The sequence below is a fragment of the Chiloscyllium punctatum genome, unplaced genomic scaffold (assembly GCF_047496795.1).
Source record: "Chiloscyllium punctatum isolate Juve2018m unplaced genomic scaffold, sChiPun1.3 scaffold_276, whole genome shotgun sequence".
In the NCBI taxonomy this organism is placed as follows: domain Eukaryota; kingdom Metazoa; phylum Chordata; class Chondrichthyes; order Orectolobiformes; family Hemiscylliidae; genus Chiloscyllium; species Chiloscyllium punctatum.
In genome coordinates this window covers 297,242-323,958 of record NW_027310010.1, presented here as the reverse complement: position 1 = coordinate 323,958, position 26,717 = coordinate 297,242, and the positions used below count along the sequence as shown (strand labels likewise).

Below are 26,717 nucleotides of genomic sequence, written 5' to 3'. Positions count from 1 at the left end.
CAGTCAGTGTACAGATATCTCCCTGAGAGAGAGAGGGGACTGAGAGACACCAGTCAGTGTACAGATATCTCCCTGAGAGAGAGAGGGGGGACTGAGAGACACCAGTCAGTGTACAGATATCTCCCTGAGAGAGAGAGGGGGGACCTGAGAGACACCAGTCAGTGTACAGATATCTCCCTGAGAGAGAGAGAGGGGGGACTGAGAGACACCAGTCAGTGTACAGATATCTCCTGAGAGAGAGGGGGACTGAGAGACACCAGTCAGTGTACAGATATCTCCCTGAGAGAGAGAGAGGACTGAGAGACACCAGTCAGTGTACAGATATCTCCCTGAGAGAGAGGGGGACTGAGAGACACCAGTCAGTGTACAGATATCTCCCTGAGAGAGAGAGAGGGGACTGAGGGACACCAGTCAGTGTACAGATATCTCCCTGAGAGAGAGAGAGAGGGGACTGAGAGGGAGATGGATCTACCCTAGGACTTGAGCTCCATAATCCGGGCCTACACTCCCACCCTCCCTCCCTCCCTCCCCCCGTCCCCCCAGCCCTCGGCCCGGACCTCAGGGCCCGGGTGCCTTGCTCCGACAACAACTGCAGACCCGCCGAGTGACCCCAGGGTTGGCCACCATTAGGAAGGCCCCCCCGGCCACCAGGGCGATGACCCCGGCCGCGCAGGCGCACGCAAAGCTCCAGAGGTGGGCGAACTCGGCCGCGTCGCCCCCCGCCAACCACCCCCTCCCCCTGCCCCTCCTCGGCGTCGCCCCCGTCCTCCCTCAAGATGGAGGCGCAGGCCTCTTCGAAAGTGACCAGTCCCGCGATGGCCAGCATCCCTGTGGGTGGGGGGGTATGGGGGGGGGGGCGAAAGGTGAAAGGTCAAAAGCCGTCAAACCCTGACCCTCCCCTTCCCACCGCGCCCCCCCCCCCCTCGACTTCCTGTTCCTCGCCCTCTGACGGCCATGTCCGTGGGAGCCATGTTGTTGCTCAGCTCTGCACAGCCTTCCCATAATGCCTCACACTTGACCGAAACAGGACATGACCGTAATCCACCCTAACCTGCACATCCCTGGGCACTATGGGTAATTTAGCACGGCCAATCCCTCCACCCTAACCCGCCTATCCCTGGGCACTATGGGTAATTTAGCACGGCCAATCCCTCCACCCTAACCCGCACATCCCTGGGCACTATGGGTAATTTAGCACGGCCAATCCCTCCACCCTAACCCGCACATCCCTGGGCACTATGGGTAATTTAGCACGGCCAATCCCCACCCTCACCCGCACATCCCTGTGCACTATGGGTAATTTAGCACGGTCAATCCCCACCCTAACCCACACATCCCTGGGCACTATGGGTAATTTATCACGGCCAATCCCCACCCTCACCCGCACATCCCTGTGCACTATGGGTAATTTAGCACGGTCAATCCCCACCCTCACCCACACATCCCTGGGCACTATGGGTAATTTAGCACGGCCAATCCCCACCCTAACCTGCACATCCCTGGGCACTATGGGTAATTTAGCACGGTCAATCCCCCCACCCTAACCCACACATCCCTGGGCACTATGGGTAATTTATCACGGTCAATCCCCACCCTAACCTACACATCCCTAGGCACTATGGGTAATTTAGCACGGTCAATCCCCCACCCTAACCCGCACATCCCTGGGCACTATGGGTAATTTAGCACGGTCAATCCCCCACCCTAACCCGCACATCCCTAGGCACTATGAGTAATTTAGCACGGCCAATCCCCACCCTAACCTGCACATCCCTGGGCACTATGGGTAATTTAGCACGGTCAATCCCCACCCTAACCTACACATCCCTGGGCACTATGGGTAATTTAGCACGGTCAATCCCCACCCTAACCTACACATCCCTGTGCACTATGGGTAATTTAGCACGGTCAATCCCCCACCCTAACCCGCACATCCCTGGGCACTATGGGTAATTTAGCACGGCCAATCCCCCACCCTAACCCGCACATCCCTAGGCACTATGGGTAATTTAGCACGGCCAATCCCCACCCTAACCTGCACATCCCTGGGCACTATGGGTAATTTAGCACGGTCAATCCCCACCCTAACCTACACATCCCTGGGCACTATGGGTAATTTAGCACGGTCAATCCCCACCCTAACCTACACATCCCTGGGCACTATGGGTAATTTAGCACGGTCAATCCCCACCCTAACCCACACATCCCTGGGCACTATGGGTAATTTAGCACGGCCAATCCCCACACTAACCCGCACATCCCTGGGCACTATGGGTAATTTAGCACGGCCAATCCCCACCCTAACCTACACATCCCTGGGCACTATGGGTAATTTAGCACGGTCAATCCCCACCCTAACCTACACATCCCTGGGCACTATGGGTAATTTAGCACGGTCAATCCCCACCCTGACCTGCCCGTCTTTGGACTGTGGGAGGAAACCGGAGCCCCCCGGAGGAATCCCACGCAGACCCGGGGGGTGGGGAATGTGCAAACCCCCCACAGGGACAGTCCCCCCCCCCGAGGCTGGGATCGAACCTGGCGCCGTGAGGCAGCAGGCGCTAACCCACCGAGCCCCCGCGCTGCCCTTGACCTATTTCCTTGTTCCCCACAGCGACCTCTGATTGTCCAGCCTCTCTTTCGAACGTAACCCCATCTGGAGAAACTCTTCGACTCTTCCTTTATATTACAGGCTAGCGTCTCCCCCCCCCACCCCCCCCGATTTAGTCTTCTCCCTCCTTTCACCGCGACCACATCCCCCCCCGACAAGGTTGGTCTTAGTTAGCTGGTTGTAGGATACAGAGGGACAGGGATCAGCCGCAGAGCTGGGCCGAGAGGTGGCGAATGCAGTTTAAGGCGGAAATGTGTGAGGTGATTGACTTTGGATGGGGGAACAGGAATGCAGGGTCCTGGGCTCGTGGTGAGATCCTGGGTTGTGTCGCTGAGCAGAGAGATCTCGGTGTCCAGGGAGCCCTGAAAGTTGCCCCCCCCCCCCCACCCCCCAGGGATGATAGAGTTTGTTCAGAAGGCGTATGGTGTGTTCACTTTTATTGGGAGAGGGATCGGGTTCCAGAACCAGGAGGTTATGCTGCAGCTGTACAAAACTCTGGTACGAAGGCACTTACAGTCTTGGGGACAGCTCTGGTTACAGGAAGGATGTGGAACCTTTGGAAACGGGTTATTTCAGCAAGGCGTTTGATAAGGTTCCTCATGGTAGGCTACTGCAAAAACTACGGAGGTATGGCGTTGAGGGTGATTTGGAGGTTTGGATTAGGAATTGGCCGGCTGGAAGGAGACAGAGGGTAGGAGTTGATGGTAAAGGTTCATCTTGGAGCGCAGTTACTAGCGGTGTTCCGCAAGGATCTGTTTTGGGACCATTGCTGTTTGTCATTTTTTATAAATGACCTGGAGGAAGGGTTAGAAGGTTGGGTGAGCAAGTTTGCGAATGATACGAAAGTCGGAGGAGTTGTGGACAGTGAGGAAGGATATGGCAGGTTACAGCGGGATATAGAGAAGCTGGAGAGCTGGGCAGAAAGGTGGCAAATGGAGTTCAATGTGGGTCAGTGTGAGGTGATTCACTTTGATAGGAGTAACAAGAAGATGGGGTACTGGGCTAATGGTCGGATACTTGGTCGTGTGGATGAGCAGAGGGATCTTGGTGTCCATGTACACAGATCTCTGAAAGTTGCCACCCAGGTAAACAGTGCGGTGAAGAAGGCATATGGCGTACTGGGCTTTTATTGGTAGAGGAATTGAGTTCCGGAGTCCTGAGGTCATGCTGCAGTTGTATAAGACTCTGGTGCGGCCGCATCTGGAATATTGTGTGCAGTTTTGGTCGCCATATTATAGGAGGGATGTGGAGGCACTGGAACGGGTGCAGAGGAGGTTTACCAGGATGTTGCCTGGCATGGTAGGAAGATCCTATGAGGAAAGGCCGAGGCACTTGGGGTTGTTTTCATTGGAGAAAAGAAGGTTTAGGGGTGACTTGATAGAGGTGTACAAGATGATTAGGGGGTTAGATAGGGTTGACAGTGAGAACTTTTTCCCACGTATGGAGTCAGCGATTACGAGGGGGCGTAGCTTTAAATTAAGGGGGGGTAGGTATAGGACAGATGTTCGGGGTAGATTCTTCACTCAGCGAGTCGTAAGTTCATGGAATGCCCTGCCAGTATCAGTGGCGGATTCTCCCTCTTTATGGGCATTTAAACGGGCATTGGATGGACATGTAGAGGTTATTGGGCTAGTGGAGGTTAGGTTGGGCTAGGATCGGCGCAACATCGAGGGCCGAAGGGCCTGTACTGCGATGTGTTTTTCTATGTTCGATGGTTCAGAGGAGATGGACCGGGAGGTCACCAGGTACAGAGGGAGGGTCGGACGAGGAAGGGCTGAGGGACGCGGGGCTGTTGGCGTCGGAGAGAGGCAGGTCGAGAGGTGACTCAAACTGGGAGGTGGAAGGTAATCCGAGGGTTCGATCGGGTGGACAGGGGAGAGCCCGTTCCCTCAGATGGGGAGGGCTAACACCAGGGGATACAGCTTTAAACTGAGGGCTGACACATCGAGGACAGATTCCAGAGGTAGCGTCTTTACTCAGAGAGCAGGAGGGGGCGTGGAACGCACTGCCTGCAACAGCAGGAGGCTCACCAGCTTCAAGGGCGTTCAACAGGTCGGTGGAGAGACATATGGATGAGAACAGAATTGTGTAGGTTAGGTATGGACATAGCATAAACATATGGATGGGAATGGGACAGTGCAGGATCGGTGTGGACATAGCATAAACATATGGATGGGAATGGGATAGTGTAGGATCGGTGTGGATATATCATAAACATATGGATGTTAATGGGATAGTGTAGGATCGGTGTGGACATATAAATATATGGATGTGAATGGGATAGTGTAGGATCGGTGTCGGCATATCATAAACATATGGATGGGAATGGTATAGTGTAGGATCGGTGTGGACATATCATAAACATATGGTTGGGAATTGGATAGTGTAGGATCGGTGTGGATATATCATAAACATATGGATGTTAATGGGATAGTGTAGGATCGGTGTGGACATAAAAATATATGGATGTGAATGGGATAGTGTAGGATCGGTGTGGGCATATCATAAACATATGGATGGGAATGGTATAGTGTAGGATCGGAGTGGACATATCATAAACATATGGATGAGAACAGAATTGTGGAGGTTAGGTGTGGACATATCATAAACATATGGATGGGAATGGTATAGTGTAGGATCGGTGTGGACATATCATAAACATATGGAAGGGAATGGGATAGTGTAGGATCGATGTGGACTTATCATGAATTTATGGATGGGAATGGGATAGTGTAGGATCGGTGTGGACATATCATAAACATATGGATGGGAATGGGATAGTGTAGGATCGTGTGGACATATCATAAACATATGGATGGGAATGGTATAGTGTAGGATCGGTGTGGACATATCATAAACATATGGATGGGAATGGGATAGTGTAGGATCAGTGTGGACTTATGATAAATTTATGGATGGGAATGGGATAGTGTAGGATCGGTGTGGACATATCATAAACATATGGATGGGAATGGGATAGTGTAGGATCGGTGTGGACATATCATAAACATATGGATGGGAATGGGATAGTGTAGGATCGGTGTGGACTTATCATAAATTTATGGATGGGAATGGGATAGTGTAGGATCGGTGTGGACATATCATAAACATATGGATGGGAATGGGATAGTGTAGGATAGGTGTGGACATACCATAAACATATGGATGGGAATGGGATAGTGTAGGATCGGTGTGGTCATTTCATAAACATATGGATGGGAATGGGATAGTGTGGGATCGGTGTGGACATATCATAAACATATGGATGGGAATGGTATAGTGTAGGATCGGTGTGGACATATCATAAACATATGGATAGGAATGGTATAGTGATTGTTCGGTGTGGTCATTTCATAAACATATGGATGGGAATGGGATAGTGTAGGATCGGTGTGGACATATCATAAACATATGGATGGGAATGGTATAGTGCAGGATCGGTGTGGACATATCATAAACATATGGATGGGAATGGGATAGTGTAGGATCGGTGTGGACATACCATAAACATATGGATGGGAATGGTATAGTGTAGGATCGGTGTGGACATACCATAAACATATGGATGGGAATGGGATAGTGTAGGATCGGTGTGGACATACCATAAACATATGGATGGGAATGGGATAGTGTAGGGTCGGTGTGGACATATCATAAACATATGGATGGGAATGGGATCGTGTAGGATCGGTGTGGACATACCATAAACATATGGATGGGAATGGGAGAGTGGAGGATCGGTGTGGACATATCATAAACATATGGATGGGAATGGGACAGTGCAGGATCGGTGTGGACATATCATAAACATATGGATGGGAATGGGATAGTGCAGGATCGGTGAGGGCATATCATAAACATATGGATGGGAATGGGATAGTGTAGGATCAGTGTGGACATATCATAAACATATGGATGGGAATGGGAGAGTGTAGGATCGGTGTGGACATATCATAAACATATGGATGGGAATGGGATAGTGTAGGATCGGTGTGGACATATCATAAACATATGGATGGGAATGGGATAGTGTAGGATCGGTGTGGACATATCATAAACATATGGATGGGAATGGGAGAGTGGAGGATCGGTGTGGACATATCATAAACATATGGATGGGAATGGGATAGTGTAGGATCGGTGTGGACATATCATAAACATATGGATGGGATTGGGAGAGTGCAGGATCGGTGTGGACATAGCATAAACATATGGATGGGAATGGTATAGTGTAGGATCGGTGTGGACATATCATAAACATACGGATGGGAATGGTATAGTAATTGTTCGGTGTGGGCATATCATAAACATATGGATGGGAATGGGATAGTGCAAGATCGCAGTGGACATACCATAAACATATGCATGGGAATGGGATAGTGCAGGATCGGTGTGGGCATATCATAAACATATGCATGGGAATGGGATAGTGCAGGATCGGTGTGGGCATATCATAAACATATGGATGGGATGGTATAGTGTAGGATCAGTGTGGACATATCATAAACATATGGATGGGAATGGGATAGTGTTGGATCGGTGTGGACATACCATAAACATATGGATGGGAATGGGATAGTGTAGGATCGGTGTGGACATATCATAAACATATGGATTGGAATGGGATAGGGTGGGATCAGTGTGGACATATCATAAACATATGGATGGGAATGGTATAGTGTAGGATCAGTGTGGACATATCATAAACATATGGATGGGAATGGTATAGTAATTGATCAGTGTGGGCATATCATAAACATATGGATGGGAATGGGATAGTGTAGGATCGGTGTGGACATATCATAAACATATGGATGGGAATGGTATAGTGTAGGATCGGTGTGGACATATCATAAACATGTGGATGGGAATGGGATAATCCAGGATCGGTGTGGACATATCATAAACATATGGATGGGATTGGGATAGTGTAGGATCGGTGTGGACATATCATAAACATATGGATTGGAATGGGATAGGGTGGGATCAGTGTGGACATATCGTAAACATATGGATGGGAATGGTATAGTGTAGGATCAGTGTGGACATATCATAAACATATGGATGGGAATGGTATAGTAATTGTTCGGTGTGGGCATATCATAAACATATGGATGGGAATGGGATAGTGCAAGATCGCAGTGGACATACCATAAACATATGCATGGGAATGGGATAGTGCAGGATCGGTGTGGGCATATCATAAACATATGCATGGGAATGGGATAGTGCAGGATCGGTGTGGGCATATCATAAACATATGGATGGGATGGTATAGTGTAGGATCAGTGTGGACATATCATAAACATATGGATGGGAATGGGATAGTGTTGGATCGGTGTGGACATACCATAAACATATGGATGGGAATGAGATAGTGTAGGATCGGTGTGGACATATCATAAACATATGGATTGGAATGGGATAGGGTGGGATCAGTGTGGACATATCATAAACATATGGATGGGAATGGTATAGTGTAGGATCAGTGTGGACATATCATAAACATATGGATGGGAATGGTATAGTAATTGATCAGTGTGGGCATATCATAAACATATGGATGGGAATGGGATAGTGTAGGATCGGTGTGGACATATCATAAACATATGGATGGGAATGGTATAGTGTAGGATCGGTGTGGACATATCATAAACATGTGGATGGGAATGGGATAATCCAGGATCGGTGTGGACATATCATAAACATATGGATGGGATTGGGATAGTGTAGGATCGGTGTGGACATATCATAAACATATGGATTGGAATGGGATAGGGTGGGATCAGTGTGGACATATCGTAAACATATGGATGGGAATGGTATAGTGTAGGATCAGTGTGGACATATCATAAACATATGGATGGGAATGGTATAGTAATTGATCAGTGTGGGCATATCATAAACATATGGATGGGAATGGGATAGTGTAGGATCGGTGTGGACATATCATAAACATATGGATGGGAAGGGATAGTGTAGGATCGGTGTGGACATATCATAAACATGTGGATGGGAATGGGATAGCGTAGGATCGGTGTGGGCATATCATAAACATATGGATAGGAATGGTATAGTGATTGTTCGGTGTGGGCATATCATAAACATATGGATGGGAATGGGAGAGAGCAAGATCGCAGTGGACATATCATAAATATATGCATGGGAATGGGATAGTGTAGGATCGGTGTGGACATATCATAAACATATGGATGGCAATGGGATAGTGTAGGATCGGTGTGGACATATCATAAACATATGGATGGGAATGGGATAGTGTAGGATCGGTGTGGACCTATCATAAACATATGGATGGGAATGGGATGTTGTAGGATCGGTGTGGACCTATCATAAACATATGGATATGAATGGTATAGTGATTGATCAGTGTGGGCATATCATAAACATATGGATGGGAAGGGATAGTGTAGGATCGGTGTGGACATATCATAAAGATATGGATGGGAATGGGATAATCCAGGATCGGTGTGGACCTATCATAAACATGTGGATGGGAATGGGATAATCCAGGATCGGTGTGGACATATCATAAATATATGAACGGGAATGGGATAGTGTAGGATCGGTGTGGACATATCATAAACATATGCATGGGAATGGGATAGTGTAGGATCGGTGTGGACATATCATAAATATATGCATGGGAATGGGATAGTGTAGGATCGGTGTGGACATATCATAAACATGTGGATGGGAATGGGATAGTGTAGGATCGGTGTGGACCTATCATAAACATATGGATGGGAATGGGATGTTGTAGGATCGGTGTGGACATATCATAAACATATGGATGGCAAAGGGATAGTGTAGGATCGATGTGGACATATCATAAATATATGGATGGGAATGGGATAGTGTAGAATCGATGTGGACATACCATAAACATATGGATGGGAATGGAATAGTGTAGGATCGATGTGGACATACCATAAACATAAGGATGGGAATGGGATAGTGCAGGATCGGTGTGGACATAGCATAAACATCTGGATGGGAATGGGATAGTGTAGGATCGATGTGGACATACCATAAACATATGGATGGGAATGGGATAGTGTAGGTTCGCTGCGGACATACCATAAACATATGGATGGGAATGTGATAGTGTAGGATCGGTGTGGACATATCATAAACATATGGATGGGAATGGGATAGTGCAGGATCGGTGTGGACATACCATAAACATATGGATGGGAATGGGATAGTGTAGGATCGGTGTGGACATATCATAAACATATGGTTCGGAATGGGATAGTCTAGGATCGGTGTGGGCATATCAAAAATGTATGGATGGGAATGGTATAGTGTAGGATAGATGTGCACATATCATAGACATATGGATGGGAATGGGATAGGGTAGGTTCGGTGTGGACATATCATAAACATATGGATGGGAATGGGATGGTGTAGGATCGATGTGGAGATATCATAAACATATGGATGGGAATGGGATAGTGCAGGATTGGTGTGGACATACCATAAACATATGGATGGGATTGGGATAGTGTAGGATCGGTGTGGACATACCATAAACATATGGATGGGATTGGGATAGTGTAGGATCGGTGTGGACATATCAAAAACATACGGATGGGAACGGGATAGTGCAGGATCGGTGTGGACATATCATAAATATATGGATAGGAATGGTATAGTGTCGGATCGGTTTGGACATTCCATAAACATATGGATGGGACTGGGATAGTGTAGGATCGGTGTGGGCATATCATAAACATATGGATGGGAATGGGATAGTGTAGGATCGGTGTGGACATATCATAAAAATATGGATGGGAATGGTATAGTGTAGCATCGGTGAGGACATATCATAAACATATGGATGGGATTGGGAGAGTGCAGGATCGGTGTGGACATATCATAAACATATGGATGGGAATGGTATAGTAATTGATCAGTGTGGGCATATCATAAACATATGGATGGGAATGGGATAGTGTAGGATCGGTGTGGACATATCATAAACATATGGATGGGAATGGTATAGTGTAGAATCGGTGTGGACATATCATAAACATATGGATGGGAATGGTATAGTGATTGATCAGTGTGGGCATATCATAAACATATGGATGGGAAGGGATAGTGTAGGATCGGTGTGGACATATCATAAACACGTGGATGGGAATGGGATAGCGTAGGATCGGTGTGGGCATATCATAAACATATGGATAGGAATGGTATAGTGATTGTTCGGTGTGGGCATATCATAAACATATGGATGGGAATGGGATAGTGCAAGATCGCAGTGGACATATCATAAACATATGGATGGGAATGGGATAGTGTAGGATCGGTGTGGACATATCATAAACATATGCATGGGAATGGGATAGTGTAGGATCGGTGTGGACATATCATAAATATATGCATGGGAATGGGATAGTGTAGGATCGCAGTGGACATATCATGAATATATGCATGGGAATGGGATAGTGTAGGATCGGTGTGGACATATCATAAACATGTGGTTGGGAATGGGAGAGTGTAGGATCGGTGTGGACATATCATAAACATGTGGATGGGAATGGGATAGTGTAGGATCGGTGTGGACCTATCATAAACATATGGATGGGAATGGGATGTTGTAGGATCGGTGTGGACCTATCATAAACATATGGATGGGAATGGTATAGTGATTGATCAGTGTGGGCATATCATAAACATATGGATGGGAAGGGATAGTGTAGGATCGGTGTGGACATATCATAAACATATGGTTGGGAATGGGATAGTGTAGGATCGGTGTGGACATATCATAAATATATGAACGGGAATGGGATAGTGTAGGATCGGTGTGGACATATCATAAACATATGCATGGGAATGGGATAGTGTAGGATCGGTGTGGACATATCATAAATACATGCATGGGAATGGGATAGTGTAGGATCGGTGTGGACATATCATAAACATATGGATGGGAATGGGATAGTGTAGGATCGGTGTGGACATATCATAAATACATGCATGGGAATGGGATAGTGTAGGATCGGTGTGGACATATCATAAACATATGCATGGGAATGGGATAGTGTAGGATCGGTGTGGACATATCATAAATACATGCATGGGAATGGGATAGTGTAGGATCGGTGTGGACATATCATAAACATATGGATGGCAAAGGGATAGTGTAGGATCGATGTGGACATATCATAAATATATGGATGGGAATGGGATAGTGTAGGATCGATGTGGACATACCATAAACATAAGGATGGGAATGGGATAGTGCAGGATCGGTGTGGACATAGCATAAACATCTGGATGGGAATGGGATAGTGTAGGATCGATGTGGACATACCATAAACATAAGGATGGGAATGGGATAGTGCAGGATTGGTGTGGACATACCATAAACATATGGATGGGATTGGGATAGTGTAGGATCGGTGTGGACATACCATAAACATATGGATGGGATTGGGATAGTGTAGGATTGGTGTGGACATATCAAAAACATACGGATGGGAACGGGATAGTGCAGGATCGGTGTGGACATATCATAAATATATGGATAGGAATGGTATAGTGTCGGATCGGTTTGGACATTCCATAAACATATGGATGGGAATGGGATAGTGTAGGATCGGTGTGGGCATATCATAAACATATGGATGGGAATGGGATAGTGTAGGATCGGTGTGGACATATCGTAAAAATATGGATGGGAATCGTATAGTGTAGCATCGGTGAGGACATATCATAAACATATGGATGGGATTGGGAGAGTGCAGGATCGGTGTGGACATATCATAAACATATGGATGGGAATGGTATAGTAATTGATCAGTGTGGGCATATCATAAACATATGGATGGGAATGGGATAGTGTAGGATCGGTGTGGACATATCATAAACACATGGATGGGAATGGTATAGTGTAGAATCGGTGTGGACATATCATAAACATATGGATGGGAATGGTATAGTGATTGATCAGTGTGGGCATATCATAAACATATGGATGGGAAGGGATAGTGTAGGATCGGTGTGGACATATCATAAACACGTGGATGGGAATGGGATAGCGTAGGATCGGTGTGGGCATATCATAAACATATGGATAGGAATGGTATAGTGATTGTTCGGTGTGGGCATATCATAAACATATGGATGGGAATGGGATAGTGCAAGATCGCAGTGGACATATCATAAACATATGGATGGGAATGGGATAGTGTAGGATCGGTGTGGACATATCATAAACATATGCATGGGAATGGGATAGTGTAGGATCGGTGTGGACATATCATAAATATATGCATGGGAATGGGATAGTGTAGGATCGCAGTGGACATATCATGAATATATGCATGGGAATGGGATAGTGTAGGATCGGTGTGGACATATCATAAACATGTGGTTGGGAATGGGAGAGTGTAGGATCGGTGTGGACATATCATAAACATGTGGATGGGAATGGGATAGTGTAGGATCGGTGTGGACCTATCATAAACATATGGATGGGAATGGGATGTTGTAGGATCGGTGTGGATCTATCATAAACATATGGATGGGAATGGTATAGTGATTGATCAGTGTGGGCATATCATAAACATATGGATGGGAAGGGATAGTGTAGGATCGGTGTGGACATATCATAAACATATGGTTGGGAATGGGATAGTGTAGGATCGGTGTGGACATATCATAAATATATGAACGGGAATGGGATAGTGTAGGATCGGTGTGGACATATCATAAACATATGCATGGGAATGGGATAGTGTAGGATCGGTGTGGACATATCATAAATACATGCATGGGAATGGGATAGTGTAGGATCGGTGTGGACATATCATAAACATATGGATGGGAATGGGATAGTGTAGGATCGGTGTGGACCTATCATAAACATATGGATGGGAATGGGATGTTGTAGGATCGGTGTGGACATATCATAAACATATGGATGGCAAAGGGATAGTGTAGGATCGATGTGGACATATCATAAATATATGGATGGGAATGGGATAGTGTAGGATCGATGTGGACATACCATAAACATAAGGATGGGAATGGGATAGTGCAGGATCGGTGTGGACATAGCATAAACATCTGGATGGGAATGGGATAGTGTAGGATCGATGTGGACATACCATAAACATATGGATGGGAATGGGATAGTGTAGGTTCGCTGCGGACATACCATAAACATATGGATGGGAATGTGATAGTGTAGGATCGGTGTGGACATATCATAAACATATGGATGGGAATGGGATAGTGCAGGATCGGTGTGGACATACCATAAACATATGGATGGGAATGGGATAGTGTAGGATCGGTGTGGACATATCAGAAACATATGGTTCGGAATGGGATAGTCTAGGATCGGTGTGGGTATATCAAAAATGTATGGATGGGAATGGTATAGTGTAGGATAGATGTGCACATATCATAAACATATGGATGGGAATGGGATAGGGCAGGTTCGGTGTGGACATATCATAAACATATGGATGGGAATGGGATGGTGTAGGATCGATGTGGAGATATCATAAACATATGGATGGGATTGGGATAGTGTAGGATCGGTGTGGACATATCAAAAACATACGGATGGGAACGGGATAGTGTAGGATCGGTGTGGACATATCATAAATATATGGATAGGAATGGTATAGTGTCGGATCGGTTTGGACATTCCATAAACATATGGATGGGAATGGGATAGTGTAGGATCGGTGTGGGCATATCATAAACATATGGATGGGAATGGGATAGTGTAGGATCGGTGTGGACATATCATAAAAATATGGATGGGAATGGTATAGTGTAGCATCGGTGTGGACATATCATAAACATATGGATGGGAATGGGATAATGCAGGATCGGTGTGGACATATCATAAACATATGGATGGGAATGGGATTGTGTAGGATCGGCGCGGGCATGTCATAAACCTATGGATGGGAATGGGATAGTGTAGGATCGGTGTGGACATAGCATAAACATATGGATGGTAATGGGATAGTGTAGGATCGGTGTGGACATATCATAAACATATGGATGGGAATGGGATAGTGTAGGATCAGTGTGGACATATCATAAACATATGGATGGCAAAGGGATAGTGTAGGATCGATGTGGACATATCATAAATATATGGATGGGAATGGGATAGTGTAGGATCGATGTGGACATACCATAAACATATGGATGGGAATGGAATAGTGTAGGATCGATGTGGACATACCATAAACGTAAGGATGGGAATGGGATAGTGCAGGATCGGTGTGGACATAGCATAAACATCTGGATGGGAATGGGATAGTGTAGGATCGATGTGGACATACCATAAACATATGGATGGGAATGGGATAGTGTAGGTTCGCTGCGGACATACCATAAACATATGGATGGGAATGTGATAGTGTAGGATCAGTGTGGACATATCATAAACATATGGATGGGAATGGGATAGTGTAGGATCGGTGTGGATATATCATAAACATATGGATGTTAATGGGATAGTGTAGGATCGGTGTGGACATATAAATATATGGATGTGAATGGGATAGTGTAGGATCGGTGTGGGCATATCATAATCATATGGATGGGAATGGTATAGTGTAGGATCGGAGTGGACATATCATAAACATATGGATGAGAACAGAATTGTGGAGGTTAGGTGTGGACATATCTTAAACATATGGATGGGAATGGGATAGTGCAGGATCGGTGTGGACATATCATAAACATATGGATGGGAATGGTATAGTGTAGGATCGGTGTGGACATATCATAAACATATGGATGGGAATGGGATAGTGTAGGATCGGTGTGGACATATCATAAACATATGGATGGGAATGGGATAGTGTAGGATCGTGTGGACATATCATAAACATATGGATGGGAATGGTATAGTGTAGGATCGGTGTGGACATATCATAAACATATGGATGGGAATGGGATAGTGTAGGATCGGTGTGGACTTATGATATATTTATGGATGGGAATGGGATAGTGTAGGATCGGTGTGGACATAGCATAAACATATGGATGGGAATGGGATAGTGTAGGATCGGTGTGGACATATCATAAACATATGGATGGGAATGGGATAGTGTAGGATCGGTGTGGACTTATCATAAATTTATGGATGGGAATGGGATAGTGTAGGATCGGTGTGGACATATCATAAACATATGGATGGGAATGGGATAGTGTAGGATCGGTGTGGTCATTTCATAAACATATGGATGGGAATGGGATAGTGTGGGATCGGTGTGGACATATCATAAACATATGGATGGGAATGGTATAGTGTAGGATCAGTGTGGACATATCATAAACATATGGATAGGAATGGTACAGTGATTGTTCGGTGTGGTCATTTCATAAACATATGGATGGGAATGGGATAGTGTAGGATCGGTGTGGACATATCATAAACATATGGATGGGAATGGTATAGTGTAGGATCGGTGTGGACATATCATAAACATATGCATGGGAATGGGATAGTGTAGGATCGGTGTGGACATATCATAAATATATGCATGGGAATGGGATAGTGTAGGATCGGTGTGGACATATCATAAACATGTGGATGGGAATGGGATAGTGTAGGATCGGTGTGGACCTATCATAAACATATGGATGGGAATGGGATGTTGTAGGATCGGTGTGGACATATCATAAACATATGGATGGCAAAGGGATAGTGTAGGATCGATGTGGACATATCATAAATATATGGATGGGAATGGGATAGTGTAGGATCGATGTGGACATACCATAAACATATGGATGGGAATGGAATAGTGTAGGATCGATGTGGACATACCATAAACATAAGGATGGGAATGGGATAGTGCAGGATCGGTGTGGACATAGCATAAACATCTGGATGGGAATGGGATAGTGTAGGATCGATGTGGACATACCATAAACATATGGATGGGAATGGGATAGTGTAGGTTCGCTGCGGACATACCATAAACATATGGATGGGAATGTGATAGTGTAGGATCGGTGTGGACATATCATAAACATATGGATGGGAATGGGATAGTGCAGGATCGGTGTGGACATACCATAAACATATGGATGGGAATGGGATAGTGTAGGATCGGTGTGGACATATCATAAACATATGGTTCGGAATGGGATAGTCTAGGATCGGTGTGGGCATATCAAAAATGTATGGATGGGAATGGTACAGTGTAGGATAGATGTGCACATATCATAGACATATGGATGGGAATGGGATAGGGTAGGTTCGGTGTGGACATATCATAAACATATGGATGGGAATGGGATGGTGTAGGATCGATGTGGAGATATCATAAACATATGGATGGGAATGGGATAGTGCAGGATTGGTGTGGACATACCATAAACATATGGATGGGATTGGGATAGTGTAGGATCGGTGTGGACATACCATAAACATATGGATGGGATTGGGATAGTGTAGGATCGGTGTGGACATATCAAAAACATACGGATGGGAACGGGATAGTGCAGGATCGGTGTGGACATATCATAAATATATGGATAGGAATGGTATAGTGTCGGATCGGTTTGGACATTCCATAAACATATGGATGGGACTGGGATAGTGTAGGATCGGTGTGGGCATATCATAAACATATGGATGGGAATGGGATAGTGTAGGATCGGTGTGGACATATCGTAAAAATATGGATGGGAATGGTATAGTGTAGCATCGGTGAGGACATATCATAAACATATGGATGGGATTGGGAGAGTGCAGGATCGGTGTGGACATATCATAAACATATGGATGGGAATGGTATAGTAATTGATCAGTGTGGGCATATCATAAACATATGGATGGGAATGGGATAGTGTAGGATCGGTGTGGACATATCATAAACATATGGATGGGAATGGTATAGTGTAGAATCGGTGTGGACATATCATAAACATATGGATGGGAATGGTATAGTGATTGATCAGTGTGGGCATATCATAAACATATGGATGGGAAGGGATAGTGTAGGATCGGTGTGGACATATCATAAACACGTGGATGGGAATGGGATAGCGTAGGATCGGTGTGGGCATATCATAAACATATGGATGGGAATGGGATAGTGCAAGATCGCAGTGGACATATCATAAACATATGGATGGGAATGGGATAGTGTAGGATCGGTGTGGACATATCATAAACATATGGATGGGAATGGGATAGTGTAGGATCGGTGTGGACATATCATAAATATATGCATGGGAATGGGATAGTGTAGGATCGCAGTGGACATATCATGAATATATGCATGGGAATGGGATAGTGTAGGATCGGTGTGGACATATCATAAACATGTGGTTGGGAATGGGAGAGTGTAGGATCGGTGTGGACATATCATAAACATGTGGATGGGAATGGGATAGTGTAGGATCGGTGTGGACCTATCATAAACATATGGATGGGAATGGGATGTTGTAGGATCGGTGTGGACCTATCATAAACATATGGATGGGAATGGTATAGTGATTGATCAGTGTGGGCATATCATAAACATATGGATGGGAAGGGATAGTGTAGGATCGGTGTGGACATATCATAAACATATGGTTGGGAATGGGATAGTGTAGGATCGGTGTGCACATACCATAAACATATGGATGGGAATGGGATAGTGTAGGATCGGTGTGGACATATCATAAATACATGCATGGGAATGGGATAGTGTAGGATCGGTGTGGACATATCATAAACATATGGATGGGAATGGGATAGTGTAGGATCGGTGTGGACATATCATAAATACATGCATGGGAATGGGATAGTGTAGGATCGGTGTGGACATAGCATAAACATATGCATGGGAATGGGATAGTGTAGGATGGGTGTGGACATATCATAAATACATGCATGGGAATGGGATAGTGTAGGATCGGTGTGGACATATCATAAACATATGGATGGGAATGGGATAGTGTAGGATCGGTGTGGACCTATCATAAACATATGGATGGGAATGGGATGTTGTAGGATCGGTGTGGACATATCATAAACATATGGATGGCAAAGGGATAGTGTAGGATCGATGTGGACATATCATAAATATATGGATGGGAATGGGATAGTGTAGGATCGATGTGGACATACCATAAACATAAGGATGGGAATGGGATAGTGCAGGATCGGTGTGGACATAGCATAAACATCTGGATGGGAATGGGATAGTGTAGGATCGATGTGGACATACCATAAACATAAGGATGGGAATGGGATAGTGCAGGATTGGTGTGGACATACCATAAACATATGGATGGGATTGGGATAGTGTAGGATCGGTGTGGACATACCATAAACATATGGATGGGATTGGGATAGTGTAGGATTGGTGTGGACATATCAAAAACATATGGATGGGAACGGGATAGTGCAGGATCGGTGTGGACATATCATAAATATATGGATAGGAATGGTATAGTGTCGGATCGGTTTGGACATTCCATAAACATATGGATGGGAATGGGATAGTGTAGGATCGGTGTGGGCATATCATAAACATATGGATGGGAATGGGATAGTGTAGGATCGGTGTGGACATATCGTAAAAATATGGATGGGAATGGTATAGTGTAGCATCGGTGAGGACATATCATAAACATATGGATGGGATTGGGAGAGTGCAGGATCGGTGTGGACATATCATAAACATATGGATGTGAATGGTATAGTAATTGATCAGTGTGGGCATATCATAAACATATGGATGGGAATGGGATAGTGTAGGATCGGTGTGGACATATCATAAACACATGGATGGGAATGGTATAGTGTAGAATCGGTGTGGACATATCATAAACATATGGATGGGAATGGTATAGTGATTGATCAGTGTGGGCATATCATAAACATATGGATGGGAAGGGATAGTGTAGGATCGGTGTGGACATATCATAAACACGTGGATGGGAATGGGATAGCGTAGGATCGGTGTGGGCATATCATAAACATATGGATAGGAATGGTATAGTGATTGTTCGGTGTGGGCATATCATAAACATATGGATGGGAATGGGATAGTGCAAGATCGCAGTGGACATATCATAAACATATGGATGGGAATGGGATAGTGTAGGATCGGTGTGGACATATCATAAACATATGCATGGGAATGGGATAGTGTAGGATCGGTGTGGACATATCATAAATATATGCATGGGAATGGGATAGTGTAGGATCGCAGTGGACATATCATGAATATATGCATGGGAATGGGATAGTGTAGGATCGGTGTGGACATATCATAAACATGTGGTTGGGAATGGGAGAGTGTAGGATCGGTGTGGACATATCATAAACATGTGGATGGGAATGGGATAGTGTAGGATCGGTGTGGATCTATCATAAACATATGGATGGGAATGGTATAGTGATTGATCAGTGTGGGCATATCATAAACATATGGATGGGAAGGGATAGTGTAGGATCGGTGTGGACATATCATAAACATATGGTTGGGAATGGGATAATCCAGGATCGGTGTGGACATATCATAAATATATGAACGGGAATGGGATAGTGTAGGATCGGTGTGGACATATCATAAACATATGCATGGGAATGGGATAGTGTAGGATCGGTGTGGACATATCATAAATACATGCATGGGAATGGGATAGTGTAGGATCGGTGTGGACATATCATAAACATATGGATGGGAATGGGATAGTGTAGGATCGGTGTGGACCTATCATAAACATATGGATGGGAATGGGATGTTGTAGGATCGGTGTGGACATATCATAAACATATGGATGGCAAAGGGATAGTGTAGGATCGATGTGGACATATCATAAATATATGGATGGGAATGGGATAGTGTAGGATCGATGTGGACATACCATAAACATAAGGATGGGAATGGGATAGTGCAGGATCGGTGTGGACATAGCATAAACATCTGGATGGGAATGGGATAGTGCAGGATCGGTGTGGACATACCATAAACATATGGATGGCAAAGGGATAGTGTAGGATCGGTGTGGACATATCATAAACATATGCATGGGAATGGGATAGTGTAGGATCGGTGTGGACATATCATAAATACATGCATGGGAATGGGATAGTGTAGGATCGGTGTGGACATATCATAAACATATGGATGGGAATGGGATAGTGTAGGATCGGTGTGGACCTATCATAAACATATGGATGGGAATGGGATGTTGTAGGATCGGTGTGGACATATCATAAACATATGGATGGCAAAGGGATAGTGTAGGATCGATGTGGACATATCATAAATATATGGATGGGAATGGGATAGTGTAGGATCGATGTGGACATACCATAAACATAAGGATGGGAATGGGATAGTGCAGGATCGGTGTGGACATAGCATAAACATCTGGATGGGAATGGGATAGTGTAGGATCGATGTGGACATACCATAAACATATGGATGGGAATGGGATAGTGTAGGTTCGCTGCGGACATACCATAAACATATGGATGGGAATGTGATAGTGTAGGATCGGTGTGGACATATCATAAACATATGGATGGGAATGGGATAGCGCAGGATCGGTGTGGACATACCATAAACATATGGATGGGAATGGGATAGTGTAGGATCGGTGTGGACATATCAGAAACATATGGTTCGGAATGGGATAGTCTAGGATCGGTGTGGGTATATCAAAAATGTATGGATGGGAATGGTATAGTGTAGGATAGATGTGCACATATCATAAACATATGGATGGGAATGGGATAGGGTAGGTTCGGTGTGGACATATCATAAACATATGGATGAGTATGGGATGGTGTAGGATCGATGTGGAGATATCATAAACATATGGATGGGAATGGGATAGTGCAGGATCGGTGTGGACATATCATAAACATATGGATGGGATTGGGATAGTGTAGGATCGGTGTGGACATATCAAAAACATACGGATGGGAACGGGATAGTGCAGGATCGGTGTGGACATATCATAAATATATGGATAGGAATGGTATAGTGTCGGATCGGTTTGGACATTCCATAAACATATGGATGGGAATGGGATAGTGTAGGATCGGTGTGGGCATATCATAAACATATGGATGGGAATGGGATAGTGTAGGATCGGTGTGGACATATCATAAAAATATGGATGGGAATGGTATAGTGTAGCATCGGTGTGGACATATCATAAACATATGGATGGGAATGGGATAATGCAGGATCGGTGTGGACATATCATAAACATATGGATGGGAATGGGATTGTGTAGGATCGGCGCGGGCATGTCATAAACCTATGGATGGGAATGGGATAGTGTAGGATCGGTGTGGACATAGCATAAACATATGGATGGTAATGGGATAGTGTAGGATCGGTGTGGACATATCATAAACATATGGATGGGAATGGGATAGTGTAGGATCAGTGTGGACATATCATAAACATATGGATGGCAAAGGGATAGTGTAGGATCGATGTGGACATATCATAAATATATGGATGGGAATGGGATAGTGTAGGATCGATGTGGACATACCATAAACATATGGATGGGAATGGAATAGTGTAGGATCGATGTGGACATACCATAAACGTAAGGATGGGAATGGGATAGTGCAGGATCGGTGTGGACATAGCATAAACATCTGGATGGGAATGGGATAGTGTAGGATCGATGTGGACATACCATAAACATATGGATGGGAATGGGATAGTGTAGGTTCGCTGCGGACATACCATAAACATATGGATGGGAATGTGATAGTGTAGGATCAGTGTGGACATATCATAAACATATGGATGGGAATGGGATAGTGTAGGATCGGTGTGGATATATCATAAACATATGGATGTTAATGGGATAGTGTAGGATCGGTGTGGACATATAAATATATGGATGTGAATGGGATAGTGTAGGATCGGTGTGGGCATATCATAATCATATGGATGGGAATGGTATAGTGTAGGATCGGAGTGGACATATCATAAACATATGGATGAGAACAGAATTGTGGAGGTTAGGTGTGGACATATCTTAAACATATGGATGGGAATGGTATAGTGTAGGATCGGAGTGGACATATCATAAACATATGGATGAGAACAGAATTGTGGAGGTTAGGTGTGGACATATCATAAACATATGGATGGGAATGGTATAGTGTAGGATCGGTGTGGACATATCATAAACATATGGATGGGAATGGGATAGTGTAGGATCGGTGTGGACATATCATAAACATATGGATGGGAATGGGATAGTGTAGGATCGTGTGGACATATCATAAACATATGGATGGGAATGGTATAGTGTAGGATCGGTGTGGACATATCATAAACATATGGATGGGAATGGGATAGTGTAGGATCGGTGTGGACTTATGATAAATTTATGGATGGGAATGGGATAGTGTAGGATCGGTGTGGACATAGCATAAACATATGGATGGGAATGGGATAGTGTAGGATCGGTGTGGACATATCATAAACATATGGATGGGAATGGGATAGTGTAGGATCGGTGTGGACTTATCATAAATTTATGGATGGGAATGGGATAGTGTAGGATCGGTGTGGACATATCATAAACATATGGATGGGAATGGGATAGTGTAGGATCGGTGTGGTCATTTCATAAACATATGGATGGGAATGGGATAGTGTGGGATCGGTGTGGACATATCATAAACATATGGATGGGAATGGTATAGTGTAGGATCAGTGTGGACATATCATAAACATATGGATAGGAATGGTACAGTGATTGTTCGGTGTGGTCATTTCATAAACATATGGATGGGAATGGGATAGTGTAGGATCGGTGTGGACATATCATAAACATATGGATGGGAATGGTATAGTGTAGGATCGGTGTGGACATATCATAAACATATGGATGGGAATGATATAGTGTAGGATCGGTGTGGACATATCATAAACATATGGATGGGAATGGGATAGTGTAGGATCGGTGTGGACATACCATAAACATATGGATGGGAATGGTATAGTGTAGGATCAGTGTGGACATACCATAAACATATGGATGGGAATGGGATAGTGTAGGATCGGTGTGGACATACCATAAACATATGGATGGGAATGGGATAGTGTAGGGTCGGTGTGGACATATCATAAACATATGGATGGGAATGGGATAGTGTAGGATCGGTGTGGACATACCATAAACATATGGATGGGAATGGGAGAGTGGAGGATCGGTGTGGACATATCATAAACATATGGATGGGAATGGGACAGTGCAGGATCGGTGTGGACATATCATAAACATATGGATGGGAATGGGATAGTGCAGGATCGGTGTGGGCATATCATAAACATATGGATGGGAATGGGATAGTGTAGGATCGGTGTGGACATATCATAAACATATGGATGGGAATGGGAGAGTGGAGGATCGGTGTGGACATATCATAAACATATGGATGGGAATGGGATAGTGTAGGATCGGTGTGGACATATCATAAACATATGGATGGGAATGGGATAGTGTAGGATCGGTGTGGACATATCATAAACATATGGATGGGAATGGGAGAGTGGAGGATCGGTGTGGACATATCATAAACATATGGATGGGAATGGGATAGTGTAGGATCGGTGTGGACATATCATAAACATATGGATGGGATTGGGAGAGTGCAGGATCGGTGTGGACATATCATAAACATATGGATGGGAATGGGATAGTGTACGATCGGTGTGGACATATCATAAACATATGGATGGGATTGGGAGAGTGCAGGATCGGTGTGGACATACCATAAACATATGGATGAGAATGGGATAGTGTAGGATCGGTGTGGACATATCATAAACATATGTATGGGAATGGTATAGTGTAGGATCGGTGTGGACATATCATAAACATACGGATGGGAATGGTATAGTAATTGTTCGGTGTGGGCATATCATAAACATATGGATGGGAATGGGATAGTGCAAGATCGCAGTGGACATACCTTAAACATATGCATGGGAATGGGATAGTGCAGGATCGGTGTGGGCATATCATAAACATATGCATGGGAATGGGATAGTGCAGGATCGGTGTGGGCATATCATAAACATTTGGATGGGATGGTATAGTGTAGGATCAGTGTGGACATATCATAAACATATGGATGGGAATGGGATAGTGTTGGATCGGTGTGGACATACCATAAACATATGGATGGGAATCGGATAGTGTAGGATCAGTGTGGACATATCAAAAACGTATGGATGGGATTGGGATAGTGTAGGATCGGTGTGGACATATCATAAACATATGGATTGGAATGGGATAGGGTGGGATCAGTGTGGACATATCATAAACACATGGATGGGAATGGTATTGTGTAGGATCAGTGTGGACATATCATAAACATATGGATGGGAATGGTATAGTAATTGATCAGTGTGGGCATATCATAAACATATGGATGGGAATGGGATAGTGTAGGATCGGTGTGGACATATCATAAACATATGGATGGGAATGGTATAGTGTAGGATCGGTGTGGACATATCATAAACATGTGGATGGGAATGGGATAATCCAGGATCGGTGTGGACATATCATAAACATATGGATGGGATTGGGATAGTGTAGGATCGGTGTGGACATATCATAAACATATGGATTGGAATGGGATAGGGTGGGATCAGTGTGGACATATCATAAACATATGGATGGGAATGGTATAGTGTAGGATCAGTGTGGACATATCATAAACATATGGATGGGAATGGTATAGTAATTGATCAGTGTGGACATATCATAAACATATGGATTGGAATGGGATAGGGTGGGATCAGTGTGGACATATCATAAACATATGGATGGGAATGGTATAGTGTAGGATCAGTGTGGACATATCATAAACATATGGATGGGAATGGTATAGTAATTGATCAGTGTGGGCATATCATAAACATATGGATGGGAATGGGATAGTGTAGGATCGGTGTGGACATATCATAAACATATGGATGGGAATGGTATAGTGTAGAATCGGTGTGGACATATCATAAACATATGGATGGGAATGGTATAGTGTAGAATCGGTGTGGACATATCATAAACATATGGATGGGAATGGTATAGTGATTGATCAGTGTGGGCATATCATAAACATATGGATGGGAAGGGATAGTGTAGGATCGGTGTGGACATATCATAAACATGTGGATGGGAATGGGATAGCGTAGGATCGGTGTGGGCATATCATAAACATATGGATAGGAATGGTATAGTGATTGTTCGGTGTGGGCATATCATAAACATATGGATGGGAATGGGATAGAGCAAGATCGCAGTGGACATATCATAAACATATGCATGGGAATGGGATAGTGTAGGATCGGTGTGGACATATCATAAACATATGCATGGGAATGGGATAGTGTAGGATCGGTGTGGGAATATCATAAACATATGCATGGGAATGGGATAGTGTAGGATCGGTGTGGGAATATCATAAACACATGGATAGGAATGGTATAGTGTAGGATCGGTGTGGACATATCATAAATATATGCATGGGAATGTGATAGTGTAGGATCGCAGTGGACATATCATGAACATATGCATGGGAATGGGATAGTGTAGGATCGGTGTGGACATATCATAAACATGTGGTTGGGAATGGGAGAGTGGAGGATCGGTGTGGACATATCATAAACATGTGGATGGGAATGGGATGTTGTAGGATCGGTGTGGACCTATCATAAACATATGGATGGGAATGGTATAGTGATTGATCAGTGTGGGCATATCATAAACATATGGATGGGAAGGGATAGTATAGGATCGGTGTGGACATATCATAAACATGTGGATGGGAATGGGATAATCCAGGATCGGTGTGGACATATCATAAATATATGAACGGGAATGGGATAGTGTAGGATCGGTGTGGACATATCATAAACATATGCATGGGAATGGGATAGTGTAGGATCGCAGTGCACATATCATGAACATATGCATGGGAATGGGATAGTGATTGATCAGTGTGGACATATCATAAACATGTGGTTGGGAATGGGAGAGTGTAGGATCGGTGTGGACCTATCATAAACATATGGATGGGAATGGGATG

General features: G+C 44.4%; 1 long non-coding RNA gene across 1 annotated transcript in view; it reads right to left on the bottom strand.

Annotated features, from left to right (window-relative positions):
• Positions 1-711: 711 nt before the first annotated feature.
• The window catches only part of LOC140472205 (uncharacterized), a 316,340-nt gene continuing 290,334 nt past the window's right edge, over positions 712-26,717 (bottom strand). The window contains exon 3 of the long non-coding RNA XR_011957472.1: positions 712-828. This is a non-coding gene — a long non-coding RNA (uncharacterized lncRNA). The remainder of the gene's footprint in view (positions 829-26,717) is intronic.